Source organism: Oreochromis niloticus, linkage group LG5, assembly GCF_001858045.2.
Source record: "Oreochromis niloticus isolate F11D_XX linkage group LG5, O_niloticus_UMD_NMBU, whole genome shotgun sequence".
Lineage (NCBI taxonomy): Eukaryota > Metazoa > Chordata > Actinopteri > Cichliformes > Cichlidae > Oreochromis > Oreochromis niloticus.
Window position 1 is genome coordinate 28,717,147 of NC_031970.2, and position 17,719 is coordinate 28,734,865.

Consider the following 17,719-nt stretch of genomic DNA (forward strand, 5'->3'; position numbering starts at 1 on the left):
GCCGGAGGCTCAGTACCAAAACCAAACCCAAGTACAGAGGACCCAAAGCAGAGGCTAAGGAAAGGTTTTAACAGTGTTTTATTAACCAGCACAGAGATGATATTTACAATAGCACTCGACTTAAAGCTTGATAAACGGGGCATGGGGACTTGGCTTGGAGGGAGGAGAAAAAGCAGAGTGACAGGTCCAAGGAAGCAATCAGAGCTGGACTGGTAATTAGGTAATTAGGAAGAGAGGAGAGCGGTGTTAAAATGGTAGCCAGTGAGGTGTCTTGGAGAGAGTGGATACTATGAATATTTTTGTCTTACTGTGCAGGTGGGAAATGGAAGAATTGAAGGAGAGGTGCAGTCCGGGTGGGTTTGGTGGTGTGTGTCGGCTGTCCTGAGCGTTGAAGGTTCCGTGGTAGTGTGAGGGCAGGAGGGCAGGCAGGTGAGGCAAGGAGATATTTCCGAAGAGCAGGCAGGTGAACCAGATTTCCAAGATGAGTAGTTCAGTGCCATGGAGTATCCGGGAGCAACTAGAGCACAAAATCACAAGGTAAGTAAAGCACTTGAGAACTAGAAAAATTTGCATTTCCTGTGATAATGCTGTGTGGATGCTGTAACGCTGAAGCTGTCTGCTGAAAATAGCTGAAAAGTTGCAAAAATTGTAATAATTTTGCAGAAGCATAGGAACTTAGCAAAAATGTAATTACTTAGCAGAACTGCAATAACGAAGAGGAAAAGTAATACTTGGCAGAAATACAATAACTTAGCAGAAATATTTTAACCTAGAAAAAGTTGCATTTCCTGCGAAAATGCTGTGTGAATGCTGAAAACAGGTGAAGAAGAAGAATTGTTGCTGAAAAGAGGTGAAAAGCCAAAAATTCTGCTGAAAAGGGGTGAAGAAGCTGAAATTTGTACTAAAAAGAGGTGAAAAAGTTGAACTGTCTGCTGAAAAGAAACATTGCTATGAGCAGGTTTCAAACCCGGGCCTCCTGGTTTCAAGGCAGCTACTTATCTCACTGAGCCAAACTGATTATCAGGTCATTGAAAAGAGGTGAAAAAGCTGAAAATTCTGCTGAAAAGAGGTGAAGAAACTGAAATTTGAGCGGAAAACAGGTGAAAAAGCTGAACTTTCTGCTGAAAAGATGTGAAAAAACTGTAAAGAAGCAGAACGTTGCGCTGAAAAGAGGTAAAGAAGCTCAAGTTTCTGCTAAAAAAACAGCTGAAGAATCTGGAATTTTTGCTGAAAAGAGGTGAAAAAACTGAAAATTCTGCTGATAAGGGATGAAGACGCTGAAATTTGTGTTGAAAAGAGTATAAAAAGTTTAACTGTTAACTGAAAAAAATGTTGCCATAAGTGGGATTCGAACCCTAGCCTCCTGCTCTGAGAACAGCTGCTCATCTCACTGAGCTAAAACACAGCTCACCCCGGCAAGCAAAATCAGTGACCACACCGATAATGTGGTCCATTCATTTCAATGGGACGAAAAAATTGCATTAACAAATTTAATATCTCAAAAAGTATAGAAGTTCACACAACTACTAGCATGAAGCATGAGACCTGGTTACCAACAGAGGGTCATTGACAAACTGGTGAGGAAGCAGTGGCTCCAGATGAGGGAGGGTGTGGCCCCTGCCCATGGGCAGATACCAGGGAAGCTCAGACATCCAGTGGAATTTTACAGCCGCACACCCGGACCATCACAGTAAGAATGTAACAACAGTGTTACTGGGTTGAGAATGTTGTTAACTGGGTAAACTGGGTTAAGAAGAATGACAGCAGGGAACACTACTAAAACTTTTATGAATATTTTGTTTCCAATCCAAGAGACATGCAGCCTTATCTATATTACATAAAATATCCAAAAAGCAACATCACTGCAAATGAGAACAGTGTCTATATCAAAAGGTAGAGTGGGTCTTCTACTTATTGGAAGGTTGGTGGTTTGATTCCCTGCTTCCCCCAGCCTGCGTATTGAACTGCAAAGCATAGAAAAGTGTAGAGAAAAGCACTTGTATGAATGGGTGAATGCACCTTGAAGTAAGAAAGCTCTTTTAGTGCTCAAGTTGATTCAGTAGCGATGGTAGCAAGTAGTAGCAGTAGTATGTTTAGTAGCACTGAAAACGCAACATTCGAGCTACTTTTGTACTGTTTTTTTGTTTCCTCCTTTAATTTGTCCCTCATTACCCATCACAACTCTCCAGTTGGGCTTGTAGTCTGATGCAGTTAGCCTAAAGATACAGCAGATTTCAGATTTCTAAATGTCTTGTTTTCCAAATACATACAAGGAAAAGAGAGCCAGCTGATTAAAAAAAGAAGACCCATTAAATATCAAAAGGCACACCCAGAGGGTTTATCTTTTAGTCCATTAATGCAATCTTGGATGCAGGTTGGATATGAATTCTTAAGAGAGGAATCTTCTTTCACGCCCACAGCAGGAGCATTTAGAGAATGATCCCTGTGGATCATTTTGTAGGGAAATATGGGCATTATTATTTTGCCTTAGAGAGCAGTGACTTTGTCTTGTGAGAACAAACAAGGAACAAAAATTACAAAGTTACATTCGATCACGTGGGGTGACGGCTTACAGTGAATTGAAAGAGGACACAAAGTAGCCTCCAGGATCTCAAGAAGCTGTCACATTGATGCAGTACACTCAGATAAAAACATTTCGAGCACATAACTCCCCGGCCTCTAAAGTTTTGTAGTGTGGAAGACACACACACAAAAAAAACTTTTAAGTGCAGCCAATCACCAAGAGGTTTTTAATGTGGAAAATTTTACCAGAGGCATCAGATGCAGCCCGTTTGATCTTGTGAGCTGTGTTCCTGTGCTGCTTTGTTTGTTTTTGTGGTTGTGTGTGTGTGTGTGTGTGTGTGTGTGTCCACGAGTTTGTGCATCTCTGGAGGATGATAAGCAAGGGATTTAGGCCATGGATTTCTAGGTTATACCTAAAAGCCACCTGTCTGTCTAAAACACAGTTGGACGATTTAAAATATTAGTACAAAAATAAGTGTTCATGTGACTGGAGAGGAAATCTCTTTCTCTCTCTGTCTTTCCCTCTGTGTCATCCTAAAAAACCAAAATAACCTACTTTTCTCACAATAAAAAGCCAGAGCCCGCTGCTGACTGTTGCCATCTGTCCATTTAATTTTCCTGAATAAATCTTTAAGTTATTCAGAGATGCAGGTTTAACATTCATCAAGGTCTTTTAGTGAAAAATGCTGACACACTTCAACTCTTACAGTGACTTGAAAACCAGCCATTAAAATCCTGCAGAGCCAAATGAGCCCATGAAAAGCCTGTGTGGCAGTATGTTATTTAGACTCATTCACAACAAACTCCATCTTCGGATTTTAAGTGACAGTCTAACTTCCATCTTTTAGTTTTAGCATAATGATAACTGCAGGGTAGAATATTTCAGCCTGCTTGTTTGATCGGCACAAAACAGTTATAAAGAAGCAAAGCAAAACTCAGCGCTGGTTGTTGTCACAAAATGCCTCATTATCCCATAACTTCTTCAGCAGTCAAAATATTACACCCGCAAAGGAGACGCTTCAACTGTGGCCCTGCAGTTTATGGTTTATTGTGCACGTGTAAAGGGTAAATTTAAAGAACCAAGAAACCAGCTGTATGATTGAAAGTGGTCTCACATTTTTTTGCTTTAACATTTTTACATAAACGAACGAGCACAGTGTGTGACAGTCTGCTATGCTACTGACAGGTGAACTGCTGTGTCTGTCAGTGAAAAGAAGCCTTTTATTTCAGGTCCTTAATATTTGGCTAAGGTAATGCTTTTGTGCTTTTGTGTGTGTTTGTAGGTAGAGCATGTAACTTCATCCCTCACACTCACCAGGCCAGTAATCCCTGCTCTGCTGCTTTCCAGAATGTGCAGCCTCCTCATCTGCAGAAGTCCAAAGAGAGCCAAATCCTAACCACTAGAATACCAGGGAGCTATGGGAGACATCACCCAACTATGTTTAGTGGAATATCTGGAATTTATAGTATGTAATGAGTGTGGTGCAGGTTCAACTCACTGGAAACTTTATCAGTTACACCTTGCTAGTAGTGGGCTAGACCGCTAAATATGGTTAGACTGTGGTCTTAAAGGGATGGACATGGTCAGCACCAGTACTGACTTAGATTGTTGTGTTTAAGCCAATAAAAATGCCTCCCACACCGCTACACCATTAGCAGCCACCTGAACTGTTGATGAAAGGTAGGATGCATCCACAGTTTTATGATGTTTACACAATCAAAACCAGGCAATGCTTTTCCCACCTTCTGCTGAATACATGCTGGTCTTACACATTACACATACTATTATAAACACCTACTTACATTTGCATTGCTATGCAGATGATAACCAGCTATGTTTATCTATGTAGCGTAGTTCTCATAAATTCAGACAGAATTTAGGTTATTTGGCTCTAAAATCAAACAAACTCAGCACCACATGCCTTAACAGATACTTACTTTGGATGGCATTACCTTGGCCTTGAGCAACACTTTGAGAAATCTTAGGGTCATCTTTGATTAGGATATGCAAATATTAAACAAATATGTAGGCCTTCTTTCTTTTATCTGTGCATTATTGTTAAAATTAGAAACTTCCATTCAGAGAAATGCTGAAAAACTAATGTGTGCATTCATTACTTTTAGTCTGGACTGCTGGAGTTCATTACTATCAGATTGTTCTAAAAGTTCCCTGAAAATTCTTCAGTCAATCCGAAATGCTGCAGTGGAGAGGCGAGACAAACTCTGTCTCTCTAGTTTTAGGTTTAAAACTTTTCTTTTTGATAAAGCTTATAAAGCATTCTCCAGTTATACTGCTAGAGGGTCAGTCTGCTGTAGGACCGGCCACTTTATCTCCACTCACTTTTTTTTTCACTCCCAGGTGTTTATATTACCACTGCAGCATGCCATTAAATTTATGTCTTCTCACCTTCCTTAGTCTGTTTTGTTCTTTCACCCCGTGCACTCTTTTTTCCCCTTTCCCCTCATTGCTCAACCAGCCCTCCCTGACAAGTTCAATTTTTTTTTCCACTTTTTCACATTTTATTCTACAAGTTCTCATATTTTGTAACATATTTAACTATATACTCTCAATCTTATGGGCAGACCTCTCTGTGACTAATGAACAGATTCTCTCTGCTCCCTGTCAGTGGGGCAGTTGGGATTGGGGTGTTGCTGCTTATCATTTGCACATTTCTTTGGTTAATTACTCTTTAACTTATTACAGTCTGTTTATTTATGATGAGATGCTAAAATTTTATGTGACATTATTTATGTGTTTAGGTTGGAATAACACACCAGAACAAATGCCAGAAATAGACATTGTTTAAAGCCCCTTCTGTTGCTTTAAAAAAATGTTTATGTTCATGTACATATTCATGCACTCACATGTCAAAATCTAAAATAAGTCACAATAACACAGTAAAGCCTTAGGGACAATTCTTCATGATGCAAAATAATTATCGATATAATTTATAGCTGAAAAGGATTTTAAAAATTGTGTGTGTTTGTGTGGGGTTTCCCCTTCACCAAGCCTAATAATTTATCTTTCTTTTTCATCACTAGGTCCTCAGGTTCCCGAGACTGTTTATAAACCTGTGCAGTGAACATAACACTGATCTCTATAGTTAAGGAAAAAGTCTAGACACTGGGATTTGCATTGCAAATTTCCACCACAGGATCCACTGGCACACCTGTCAAGGACACCCACCATCAGCTTAAACTGATTAAAATTGTATTCTCTCTCCACTCATTTGTTCTGCCAGTGGTGGGCATCTCACAGCACTGCTTTTGCCACTCTCTGCAGTGTAACAGCCAGATGTCAGTTTAACTCAAATGTAGTGAAAAAAAATCAAATTTGTTGACATAATTTCTGGAAGGCACACTCCACCCGATTTCACCACTTGCAGATATAATGAACATTTTAGTGCACATGCATAAAATAGGTTCTTCCAGCCATACAGATCTGAATATTCTCCAGGATGGAGTGTTAATAATCTATTACAGACTGAGAAGTGTTTCAAGAATTTCAAGGTGAACAGGTGGCCACTTCACATTCACATTTATAGACTAAGGTTTGAAATAGTTTAAAGAAAGGCATATTTGTAGCTCACCCTCAACACTGCATGGAGAATGTAGCAGGAAGCAAAGTAAAAAAAAAAAAAAAAAATCTCTGAGCTGCCAGAAAAGCTGTAACGAAAATTCACTGAAGTGCCCAAAGTCAATTACTGCAGTGAGACATTCAAAACAACAGTCTAACGGTGCAACAGTTAATCAAATGTCAAACTAACATCTGGCAAACAGAAATTTAGCACCATGAAATGACTGATTAGCTCTGGGAACGCATTTCTATATACCTAGCACTGCTGTCAGTGTGTTTATGCACAGAGGGAGGTATAATTAATAGGAGCTATATTGGTATTATGGTTTTTAAAATAGCAACAGTTGTGCACCACTAATGTGCACCTGTATAGCAGAATGGAGACCAGCTCTCATAAGATCAAGGCTGAACTTATTATGAAACACAAACACAAATGAACTTACTATTAAAGAGGTTAGATGATACTATTCCTTACAATGAAAATACAATGCAAATTTTTACACTGGCAAGACAATAAGTACCTTGACATTTTGTAAGCTGAAGATATGAATAGCCAGAATAGAAAGCAATCAGCTAGTTAGCGTTTATGGATCAAATGAAAAAAAGAGAACTAGCTAGGCTGGCTCCACTAATGAAATTAGAAACATAAAAATGTTAATCTGAAAATCCCATTGATCTGATCATTATCTGATCCAGAATCAATTATGGGGATATTTCCTTACCTGGATTATTGAGCATGAATTAAGACTTGGATGTTGCTTTTTACCTATATATATACTGTTGTAGTTTAATCTAGGACAATTTGATGTCACTTGTTTCATGTTGTAAGTGATGGCTGCAATCAGAAAAAGCAAAAACAACATAATCAACATACAAAAAAAATAAATAAAACTTATAAAACTTCACAAACCAGATGTTTGGATTTTATTCATTTATTGTTTTCTAATTACCAAAATGTGAGAGAACAGTTTTTTAAAATAACATTAGGATAGGGTTAGGTTAGATTTATTCAATTCGGACTTAACCCTCAGAGGTTAAAGGATGTGCTGAGAGAAAAATAAATTGTTTTTAAAGACAGACTTATTATTTTCAGACAGTATTTTAGACTATGACCCACACTGCAGTTGTTCACGCACTGAAAACGTGGTCGTTCTTATGCAAACATCCCGTTTTTCAGTTTAATTGCAAGGACTTCTCGTGGTGAGGGCAGCTCAGGATAGGCCTGCACTCACAAACAAACAAGGAGAAAAAAACCTACAAAATACAGGGCAGGTTTTGTACATTGACAGTCCTTCAAAGCAAGAAAAAAACTGTAATACACAATTACGCTGCACAGGCTCACATTTGAAATCAAACGTTTGATTTCAAAACATGATTCAAGGATTTTCATGTAAATACATGAATAATATTTGTTATAAAAAAAATAAGCAACCATTTTTTGCCCAAACACATTTCCAAGACCTTGAAAAAAGATAACAGAAGTAAAACAGGATAGATACTAACACTGAAATAAAAATGGACAATAAAAGGGCAAACTGAACATCAGCTTGTTTGTTCACAAGCCTCTCAGTTTGTTTTAGAGCAGCTGATGTGTGAATGATGTTGTGTGGTCCGGGTCACATTTGGAGGGTTATATTATCCACCCCACTGTGGCAATGTTTGGAGACGGCTATATTTGAGTCTGACATCGTCTGACTGACCCAGCTCTTCACTGACCCTGTAGACACTTAAACTGAGAAGCTCTTACCTTTGTCAATATAAAGCCCTTGAATAAAGAGCTACATAAAGAGGTAGAAGCTGTGTCATCCATATTCCACACATGCATGCATGCTTGCACGTATCTCACGTCTCATGTTTCTAGGTTTTCTTTCTGAAATCAGACAGCTTCTGCCCAGAGTAGCAGAGCATTGATCGTTGTATCAATATACGTGAAAGGCCTCTGTCATGATGTCAATTTGGCCTCTATTTTTAAACTTTGACAACTGATCCAGCCATTAAGCCAAAGGCTGTCATCCTTATCTCTTTTTATTGTCTTGTGCAGCACAACCTGACATGACACCTCATTGTTCACTTATCACTCCTGGGCAGCTATGTGAGTCAGGGTTACTTAAACGAACTGTTTGGCTGCCTTGAACGCCATCTGATCTTTACAGTGGACTTGGGGAAAATATTATGCTTCTGCAAGAGTAATTTGAGTCTAGCAACCCCCACAGCCTGTTACCAGTAATCCTGTAAGACTGTAGGATGCAGAGATGAAATGACAACCGCAGCCAGAGTACCCAGGATCCTCCTGCTCTCCTTTAACCTGTGGCCTACTTTCAGCGAGAAAAGAATGCTCCCTCTGTGGTTGGACTGTTTACACGAGTCGGAAGACGCTCAACACGTTAGAGGGAAATCAAAGTCAGGTAACAGTGTGTTCAGAGTGGTTCAAATATTGCGAATACAAATACGAATTTATGTGATTTTTGTGAATACACTTATTTTGTTTGGTCCATTAAATCACAATTATCCTCTATAACACGAATCCCAGAAGAATTATTATGCGGAGAGCTTCTTGTTTCTCGCTGAATCATCACCATTTTTGAGCCTGTGCTCAAAAATAGGTATTCATCAAAATACCTGCGTCACAAAAACAGCAGCAAACAATAGACACGAGAAGGTACATGGAGGAAAAACTGCATCAGCAATAAAAGGAGCCCAGAAAAACAATAACATAGCTGGATGCTGGGGAAACTTATATTGCACTAAAGAACAACACTGTCAGATAGTGACAGCCACGACAAAGCTCATGAGGTCTTAAAAAATACAAAAATTAATTGAGTGATGACGTGGAATAGCACCAGTGATTATTCTTTTGAAATCGTTTTAAAACCATAGCACACTAATTTTAAGGATTCTAAAATGTTATTTGAACTAATCATCATATCTTATGAAATACTCTATAAATGCTCTTTTAAAAAAAAAGAACTATCCTTTTTTATAACGGAAGTATGGACCAGGGCCATAAGGTGGTTTTAATAATTTATCCTGTGGTGTGCTCGGACGGCAGACTGAGGGTGGTGGACAGGCTCAATAAACTGATCAGCAAGACCAGCAACACTGTGGGCGTGGAGCTTAACTCTCTGACTCTCTCTCTTAACTTTCTAACAGCGGTTTATAATTGCAGCCAACACTGGACAATACTTCACACCCTTACATCTCCTGCTGGACAGCCACAGGAGCTCACTCAGTGACAGATTCGACCACGATGCACCACAGAACTTCAGGAAATCCTTCTTGCCTGTGGCCACCAATTGACACCTGGGCTATTTCTTGTTATAATTTCTTGTAATATTTTGTTTACATTGTACGCAGTGTTGTTCAGTTTTTAATATCTAATCTAAAAGTATACTTTGAGCTTATTCCTTTTATTTTTTTGATATATGGAGTTCACATTTTCCATCTTTCATATTTATATTTGAGTACTTAGAGTACTGTGATTCTGATTTAGCATCTGTTATCACTGAAGCTCTGCAGAACATGAGTCACTTTTGTGCAGTGGGTTAGTTTTCATCTAATTACAGGTTACAGGAAACAGGATCTGTTAAGTGTTTACACGTACAGTACATGCACCAAAGAATATGTGCTCAGCTGCTGCACATACACTACAGCTCACACACTCACCCAAGTGCAACCAGCATGAAAAGAGGGACATGTTACGTCATTGGACAGTCATAGTGTTTCTTGGGGATTTGGTGTACCAGGTCATACTTTCAATAATAGTTGGGCAATGAAGGAGGCAAAGAAACAGACACAAATGACCAACAAGTCCAGTTCAATTTGTTGTGTTTCTGGACATCGCTATCTCGACTGTTGTGCGAATGTTGCACTGAAAGGGTTTAGGGCTGCTGTTTGAAGGCTTGTGTTTTTGTTTCAGACTGTCCGGGGGAGAAAATCAATGATTATCAAAAACTCTGTTGAAGCTTTACAGATTGTTTGGTATTGGCAGTGGCGCTGGTAAGCCAGAAAAGCTGAAAACATAAGGTCAAAGACAAAACAATCAAAAGGGATTGAAAAGATTATCAAGTCATCCAATGGCAAGAAAATTACAAAGGCATGAATAGACCAGCGGATCAATTTTGAAACCAAGTCCTGGATAACTCGGATATTAAAGACGCCAAAATATAACTTAAAAAGCAAGAAAAGCTCTGAGCAGCAGAAGCATTTCTCAGAAGTAAAGCCTGTCTGCAAGAATTTTTCTATGTTTCCTGGGTCAACAAAATCATAAGCAATAAAAGCAGGATCACCTTGAAGCCACAGCTTTTCTTTAAGACAACACTCAGGCACATAGTAAGTGGGTTGCTTTAAGTAATACTTTTCCGCTCTAATTGATTGCACATTGTCAATATCTCACATACACGTACATAACAATGATGCTAGGCCAAGTGTCTTTATCTTCCAGTGAGTGAATGACCTGAGCCTGAGCTGTATAATTATGAAACTGGGAGAAATGCCAGAGTATTACACGACAATATGCTCATTCGCTAAAAGGTAGAACAACATTATGAGGTTTCAATTGCATTTAACCTTACTGTCATGGTCATGAGTGTTTTTTGCCCAGTGTTTTGTGCTATGGTTAAATATATTCAGTTTGTTTATTAGTTTGCCTGTGGTTCACATTTTCACCGTTGTATCTGAGTTTGTTTTTGTTCTCTGTCAAGTCCATGTTTCTGTTCCCGAGTTAAGTTACAGTCTGTTTTATTTTGTCCACTGTCATCTGTCCTCACAGGCGTCTGTTGTTTGCTCTCATCGCCTTTTGTATTTATTCCCTCAGTTTGACTCAGTTCATCCCTCATCGTTCTGTCTTTCTGCTTTTTGTTTCCTTGTTCCTGGCCAGCCTTTTTCGTATTTTGTTCCCATTAAAGCTATTTTTTTTGTTATGCATTTGGGTCCAAATCCTGCCCGCCACACATGACTCTTACATTTAACTTTATAATGAAGCATTTAACAAGGGATCAGATGGAAATTAGCCTTTGCCAATTCTGTTTCATATGTTTGTTCATCAGTTACCACTATGCCTGGAGCTGAATGAATTAAATGGACCACAAGAAAATAAATACTAAAAATAATTATACTAATACCAAAAATGTTAAATATTTAACATATTTATATGTCAAATATGTTAGTTTTTATATTTTAGTTGTTTTTCAGATATATAGTATTACGGTATCATGTAATGTATTTATTATTTTTATTGTCAGAAAGCTGATAGGAAGACTGAACCTATCATCTTATCTGTCCATTCATTTGCCATGAAAGCAACTGACCAAATAGTTTAGTGTTACATAGACACGAGACACCATGAAGTCATTGCATATGGTGGATGTTTGTTCACAAAATGTGACATACAATGTCTTACACCCTGCAGGAACTTAACTTTTTCAACTGAGCTCTCACTCTATGTGCTATGCAGCAACACTAAGTGCCTCCCGGTTTCAGCTAAATGTTAACAGAGAAGTAACAGAAAAATACATGCTGTTTAACCACCTTTGTGAACCTGTCGTACATGCTGACTAAGGCAGCAGTCAGTCATGATCTAATGAAGCTCATGAGAAGATAACAAAGATCTGTGGTCTACTTCCCAGGTCTTTGGTGCTAATCGAAGCTTTTCCACACTTCCACTTTCTCACACTGTCAAGCTGATTGTGACATCACAGATCTAGTCCAATTATCTTTCTCCCAGCTTTCTTCAGGCCAATCAGCATTCACTGTGCATCTGTCATTCTCGCTTGCAGACGCCTTCTTGCTACCGAGCTCCTTCAAGCCTCCATCTTCATCTACACCACCATCGTCTAGGCTCCCTATCACCGGTGGGACTCTGTTCTGCTGTGATGGGACATCAGAGTCTAACCGCCAAATACCTCAAACACGGATAAAACATGTTCAGTTCCTTCTTATGATCTCTCCTTATACAGAAAGTTTTGTTGCCATACTTCTTTGCTCTGCTTTTTATCATGCAACTATTGTGATAAAGCTGTGGTGTGTCTAGGTTCAGGTTCATGCCAGATGGCTGCCCCTCCCTGAGCCTGGTTCTGCTGGAGGTTTCTTCCTGTTAAAGGGAGTTTTTCCTTCCCGTTGTCGCCATCTGGGAGCCATCTGAGGGAGTTTTCTTTTTATTATTGTATGTTCTTTACCTTACAAAAACACCTTGAGGTGACTGTTCTTGTGATTTGGTGCTTTTTTAATTGAATTGAATCCATTTATATCTTTATTCATACATGTTTATATCTTCTTTGAATGATAGAGTTTTTATATGTATTTGTGGATGATACAGTGAACTGTGTTCACAGATGATCAGTGATTTTTGGAAGTGTTCCTGAGCCTATGCAATGATTTCCATGATACAATCTGTTTTTAATGTTTTTAATGCTAAAGACACAGAAGCTCTCCCCGGGGCCCACTTAGGACATGAGTGTCGACACATAATGTGCCCTTGTACACAAAAGAACATAGGATGGAGCAGTCATTCAGCAACAATCCCTGGCAAACACAGGATTACACTGAAAATAGTACTTTGTTTCACTACGTAATTCAATCCCACCAGTACTTGGTGGTTGATGATGTATCCAGTTTAAGTAATTGGTTCAACTGATAAGAAGACAATAAGGATGACTTGCTAATAAAATGTCAGTTTATGTTTGTATTTAGTTCCTGAGAAAAACTAAATACTGGAAAACTCTATGTTACAGTTTCTAGATTATTTGTCCACGTAGCATTTGAAATCCTAAAGGGAGGGAAGTGTATTAACTTTCCTAGCCCTACAAAGGTTTACACAGCTGAGGTTTCTAGTTTCACACTCCTCTTTGCTGAGCCACAGGCCATTTAAGGACTCAAAGAGTAAGGCAACAAAAAAAAGACCCTTAAATTTAGACTTTATTTTTCAGTAGACAAATGAATTATCATCATATAGGCAGCTATTTTAGTTATTCTTCAGCCTGCATTTCCAGTTACATACAACAGGTTGTATTTAATACCCACTTAAATGGTGTGTTTAGTTTTGGGAAAGAAAAGAAAAGAAAAGAAAAGAAAAGAAAAGAAAAGAAAAGAAAAGAAGAAGAATGGGCATGCCTGCTAACTTTATTACTGCTAACATTAATAGCACCCACAGCCAGATCCCACACAACATGTCGTGCTTGTTACATTCAGTATTTAATGCTTTTTGTGTGCTGCTTGTACAACAACCATGCAGCTGTCACAGTAAAAAGGATTTCTCCAAATTATCTCTTTGATCAAACTAGTGAAGTAAATCCTCTGTATTAATGCCATGACTGAAAACTTTAAGCAACTGAGTTGCAGCAAAGTGATAAGGGAATGAATATCTTTCTTTTTATTTCTTTCTAAAACAGTGATACAAAAACCGCAGCAATTTAAATGTATTTGTAATGTTTATTTAAAATGTGGGGGACAAAGACTTCGCTCCCAGTTTCAAGCTGTCATGAGACATCTGTCTCTGGAAATCATAAGCCCATATAAATGTCAAACCTGTACTCTCTTCCGTTTATTATATTTCCATTTGTTTATTTGTTCAATAGTGAGTGCATAAAAATATTAACTTAAGCTCCTGACTGGGTTTAGTTTGATAAATAGTTGAGTGTTGTGTTCTTTAAAGACTAATAGCATCCTCTTTTTTTGTTTCTCTTTATTAGATATTTACTTTTTGTAATTTTTGTATTTTTTATTTAATTATTGTATAGCAGTAGTTTACACAGAATAATTTGACAGCTCCATGGGAACTGCACCATGGCTTAGTAATATCAAGCTCTATTTGTCAAGGAAATGTTTTGCACTGCTGATCACACGATCTTTATAGTGTCAGAAATGAGAAGCACTGAACTTATTTATTATTTATTGAAACCATGAAATGCTTCTTTCAGTCAGGTTGTAGATTTTCCTGCTTTTTTTTTCACTCTTCGGTTGATTAAGAATAATTCTTCTCTCCAGCCACCCCGAAACTAAGGTTGTTATGGATAAAATAACACATCCATCAATGACTAAGAGATACATAACAGTAGATATTAGGTAGCTGCCTTTGAAGTCATTATAGATGAAGAATGAATTCATGGATCTAGTGCTAAAAGAACTTTTCAGATTCTTCCTGCTTGGAGAGGAAAATATGCCAATGTCACTCCCATATTCAAGTGTTAAATTTTGGGTTATGGTTTGCACCCATTTTGCCTTATATAAAGACATGTGCATCAAATTAAGTCAGATATAATGTACTTATCCCAAAACTTGGAAAATTATTGTTTCACAGCAGTCAAAACTGGAAGAAAACAGGTTAAATACATTCAAACAGCTCAATATATTAAGTACATAATAATCCAACAAGGTCAAAATTACAACGTTCTGCTTAGCTGTTCATTCAGAAGGTGGGGAGGGTGAGGCAGGGTGTAGAGGGTAGGCTGGGTTGTTTACATATTTGTTAAGTTATTTATTTCTCTATTTACTTATTAATTAATTTAGGCCCACACACAGGTGCATAATTATCTGCTACCGTGCTACCAGAAAGGGCTTACAACCTGGTTCCTTAGTATTAGAGGTCATCAAAGCCCGAGCCAGCATCCACTAACCTGCCACCGATTCCTCAGTCATCACAGGTCAACAGTCAGAGAGGCAGCACCACCTCTGCTCTCTGTCACCTTCACCCAGCCACTTCAATGATGACACAGTGTGAGAAGTAGGCCTCTGCTTAGATTGCGAGCGGATTCTCCAGGAATTATTCCTTATCAGACATTTAATTTGCTCCCTAGCTGCAGAACCAATTGAATTATTTATACTCAGCACTAGGTATAAAAGAAAATCTTTTACCTGCTATCTCCGGCATTCTCTTTGAAGTGTTGTAAAAAAAAAATTCTGTTGATGTAATTGCTTGTGGTTTATTACCTTCTTCATCTAGATGCATGTTTCTTCAGAGGATAGGATACTTCTGTTATTCTGTACTAATATAAAAATAGGAATGCCGTGGTTCCAAGATCAACAGATGTCACCATAAAAAAGCAAACAAGTGAACCAAAAAAAAAAAACCAAACTATGAAATGTTCTGAGTGTGTTCAACAAAATACAAAGACTTTTGTTTTTTGTGTTACCATGCAGGCATGATCAACACACGAGACTCATGTGTGATGATTATATTCTGCATTTCATGACGTTTCACATTAAAAAACTACTTGACCCGGGGTGGTTTGTTCGCCTGGTGGATGATATTGCATTTTCACCTCACTGTTCAAGACTAATGAAATATTCAGTTATTACCAAATCCAGTGTAATCCCACCAGTAAATGTTTTGTTGTTTGTCAGTGGATCAGATTTTGATAGTAATTACCTGATCACTGTGGGGACCAGAGGAAACAGGATACAGTACAGTACGTACCTGACGCATCAATGGCGTCATGAGTTGTGGTCTTGTGGGGACTGAATAGAAATTAGTAACAAGCAGGAAACTATCTCAGATTGCAAATGCATGCATTCGGTCAGCATAAGCTGCAGACTAAGAAGCTAAGATCACTAATCTAAACAATTAGTGTCTAATGGGAATTGAATTGAAGGTTGTTGACATATTGTCTCTCTCTCTCTCTCTCTCTCTCTCTCCCCCTGCATGTAGAGGCAATCACAGTATCCTGTTTCTGTAGAGAGCATTAATCCAGAAAAAAACAATTGTTTGCTTCATGAACAAAATAACTGTATATGTGGGCAGATGGAAATATTGCAGGAAACTGCTGAAATCAAACTAAGGTGCATGACTATTCACTACAATCTGCTGAAACAAAGGCCTAGACAATGCAGCAAGCTTTCATTTTAAACTCATGTGTTTACATTTTATACAGTACTGTGGAAAGGTTCTGAGCCCTCATTTCTTTAAACTTTGAAAGGAAAATTGGAAAATTGGCAGCAATTTATTGAAGCATGTGCAAACATATATGAAACTGCAGTTTATAAAGCATAAGCAAAGTTTGTATAGTTCTAATGAGCTTGAAAGTCAGTATTTTGCATGAACACCTTTATCCTTCAGCACACTTTGCATGTTGCAGCTTTGCAGCTAGCATTGCATGTTGGATTTAGATCTGACCGTACTTTTCTTACTTTTCCATCAGTATTGCCACACTACACCATTGTATGCAAAAAGTTTTGACTCTGAAAGCATCACAGTAATGTGCCGCAGCAACCGTTTAATCAGAATAAGTAAACTTCAATCACGGATCAGGTTAATTGTTCATGAATTTTTAATTTTTGGAGTTTTAGTCAATTCCCTCTCAGACAAAAAGGTGCCCTTTGCTGGAGCTTAACTGAATAATAAGCAGGATGGTGAAGTGATGTGGGAGGAAAATATTGACATTGTTGAATAATTTTGGCAGACGCGAGGCTTGCCTTATTAGAGGCACCGGTGGGATTAGCCACTTTCACACAGGACTCCCTGATCCCCAAGGATTACATGCAACTTTGGTCAAAGTTGTCATGGAGCTGTCAAAGCAAACCCTACAGCTAGGAAGTAGATAAAGTAGTGGAGTGAGTGGAAGTTTGTCTAATCTGAACTGGTACAGTGCATAGCAATGTACAGAGGAGCAAGAGATGATGTTTAGAGCTTAAGAATAAATAATCTGTCATTTTAAATCACATGTATTGTAGGTATTCTCAGAAGGGTTTCAAATGGTATTATATGTAATTACTCTGTTATTACAGGTTGTAATGTCAACACAGTTGAGGACAAACTTCATATCTTGCTGCCTAGAGCTATAAGTATGTGTTGACCTGTGCTGTTAGCTGTTAGTGCACTGCTTATATAAAAGCTAACTGCAGGGGTATAATGTTAAGCATTACGAGGATTCATGAGCACAAACAGACTTAAGGATTTCTTTGTTCATCTAAAATGTCACGTTGGTTTCAGTTTTTTAGAGCACTTGGTGAACTTGTCCTTTGCAGTTTAAAGTGGGGTCTTCTTCACTCATGCCCATCCATAACAATGTGAAGAATGTTCTTCTGTTTGCAAATTATACTTTTTTAAAACTGTCATCCAGATTTAAAGACAATGACAGATAAGTTTAAAAAAACAGTCAAATTAAAAGGTGGGTTTATAGTATTAATCTATCCTCTACAATTATTACTCTAAATGTGTGATTTGTTATTGAGACTACGGGGCTCAAATCAAAGGGATCATAGTTTACACTGTGAGATTATTTACCAGAGACAAACTACTACTTGAAAAATACCAACACATATATGTGTTGACCTTTATATATGTTACATATATAAAGCTCAAACAACTGTGACTGTTATTTCAAATAACAGTATGCACATACTTCATTAAGGCATAAATCTTTAAGACCTTATAATTTTACTTAGTAGCCATATTTATGAACACACACACTGGTATTGCTGTTATTTTTAACAATCTATGAAAAGAAAAAGAAAACAAAAATAGGGATCCCTGTCTGAATTTATGCTTGACTCATACTTTAGGACCAGCAAATTACAGCATATTTGTTTGCAACACCGGTAATGGAAAATATACAATTAAATGTGTAACAGCTGTTATAAAGCCACTGTGTACATTAACAAGTAAAGTAGGAGTAATATGAGTGAATG

General features: G+C 38.0%; 2 long non-coding RNA genes across 3 annotated transcripts; both read left to right on the forward strand.

The window, feature by feature from the left end:
- Positions 1-473: 473 nt before the first annotated feature.
- LOC109202139 (uncharacterized) lies at positions 474-6,764 on the forward strand. 2 transcript variants are annotated; one of them, XR_002062062.2, is made up of 3 exons: positions 474-537; positions 3,807-4,204; positions 5,566-6,764. It is a non-coding gene; the product is annotated as an uncharacterized LOC109202139 (long non-coding RNA). The 2 variants fall into 2 exon arrangements; XR_003220221.1 differs by lacking the exon at positions 5,566-6,764 and having other exon boundaries at positions 3,807-4,246.
- Positions 6,765-10,098: 3,334 nt separating this feature from the next.
- Positions 10,099-13,056, forward strand: LOC112846940 (uncharacterized). The gene is made up of 2 exons (XR_003220163.1): positions 10,099-10,429; positions 11,875-13,056. It is a non-coding gene; the product is annotated as an uncharacterized LOC112846940 (long non-coding RNA).
- The last annotated feature ends 4,663 nt before the right edge of the window (positions 13,057-17,719 follow it).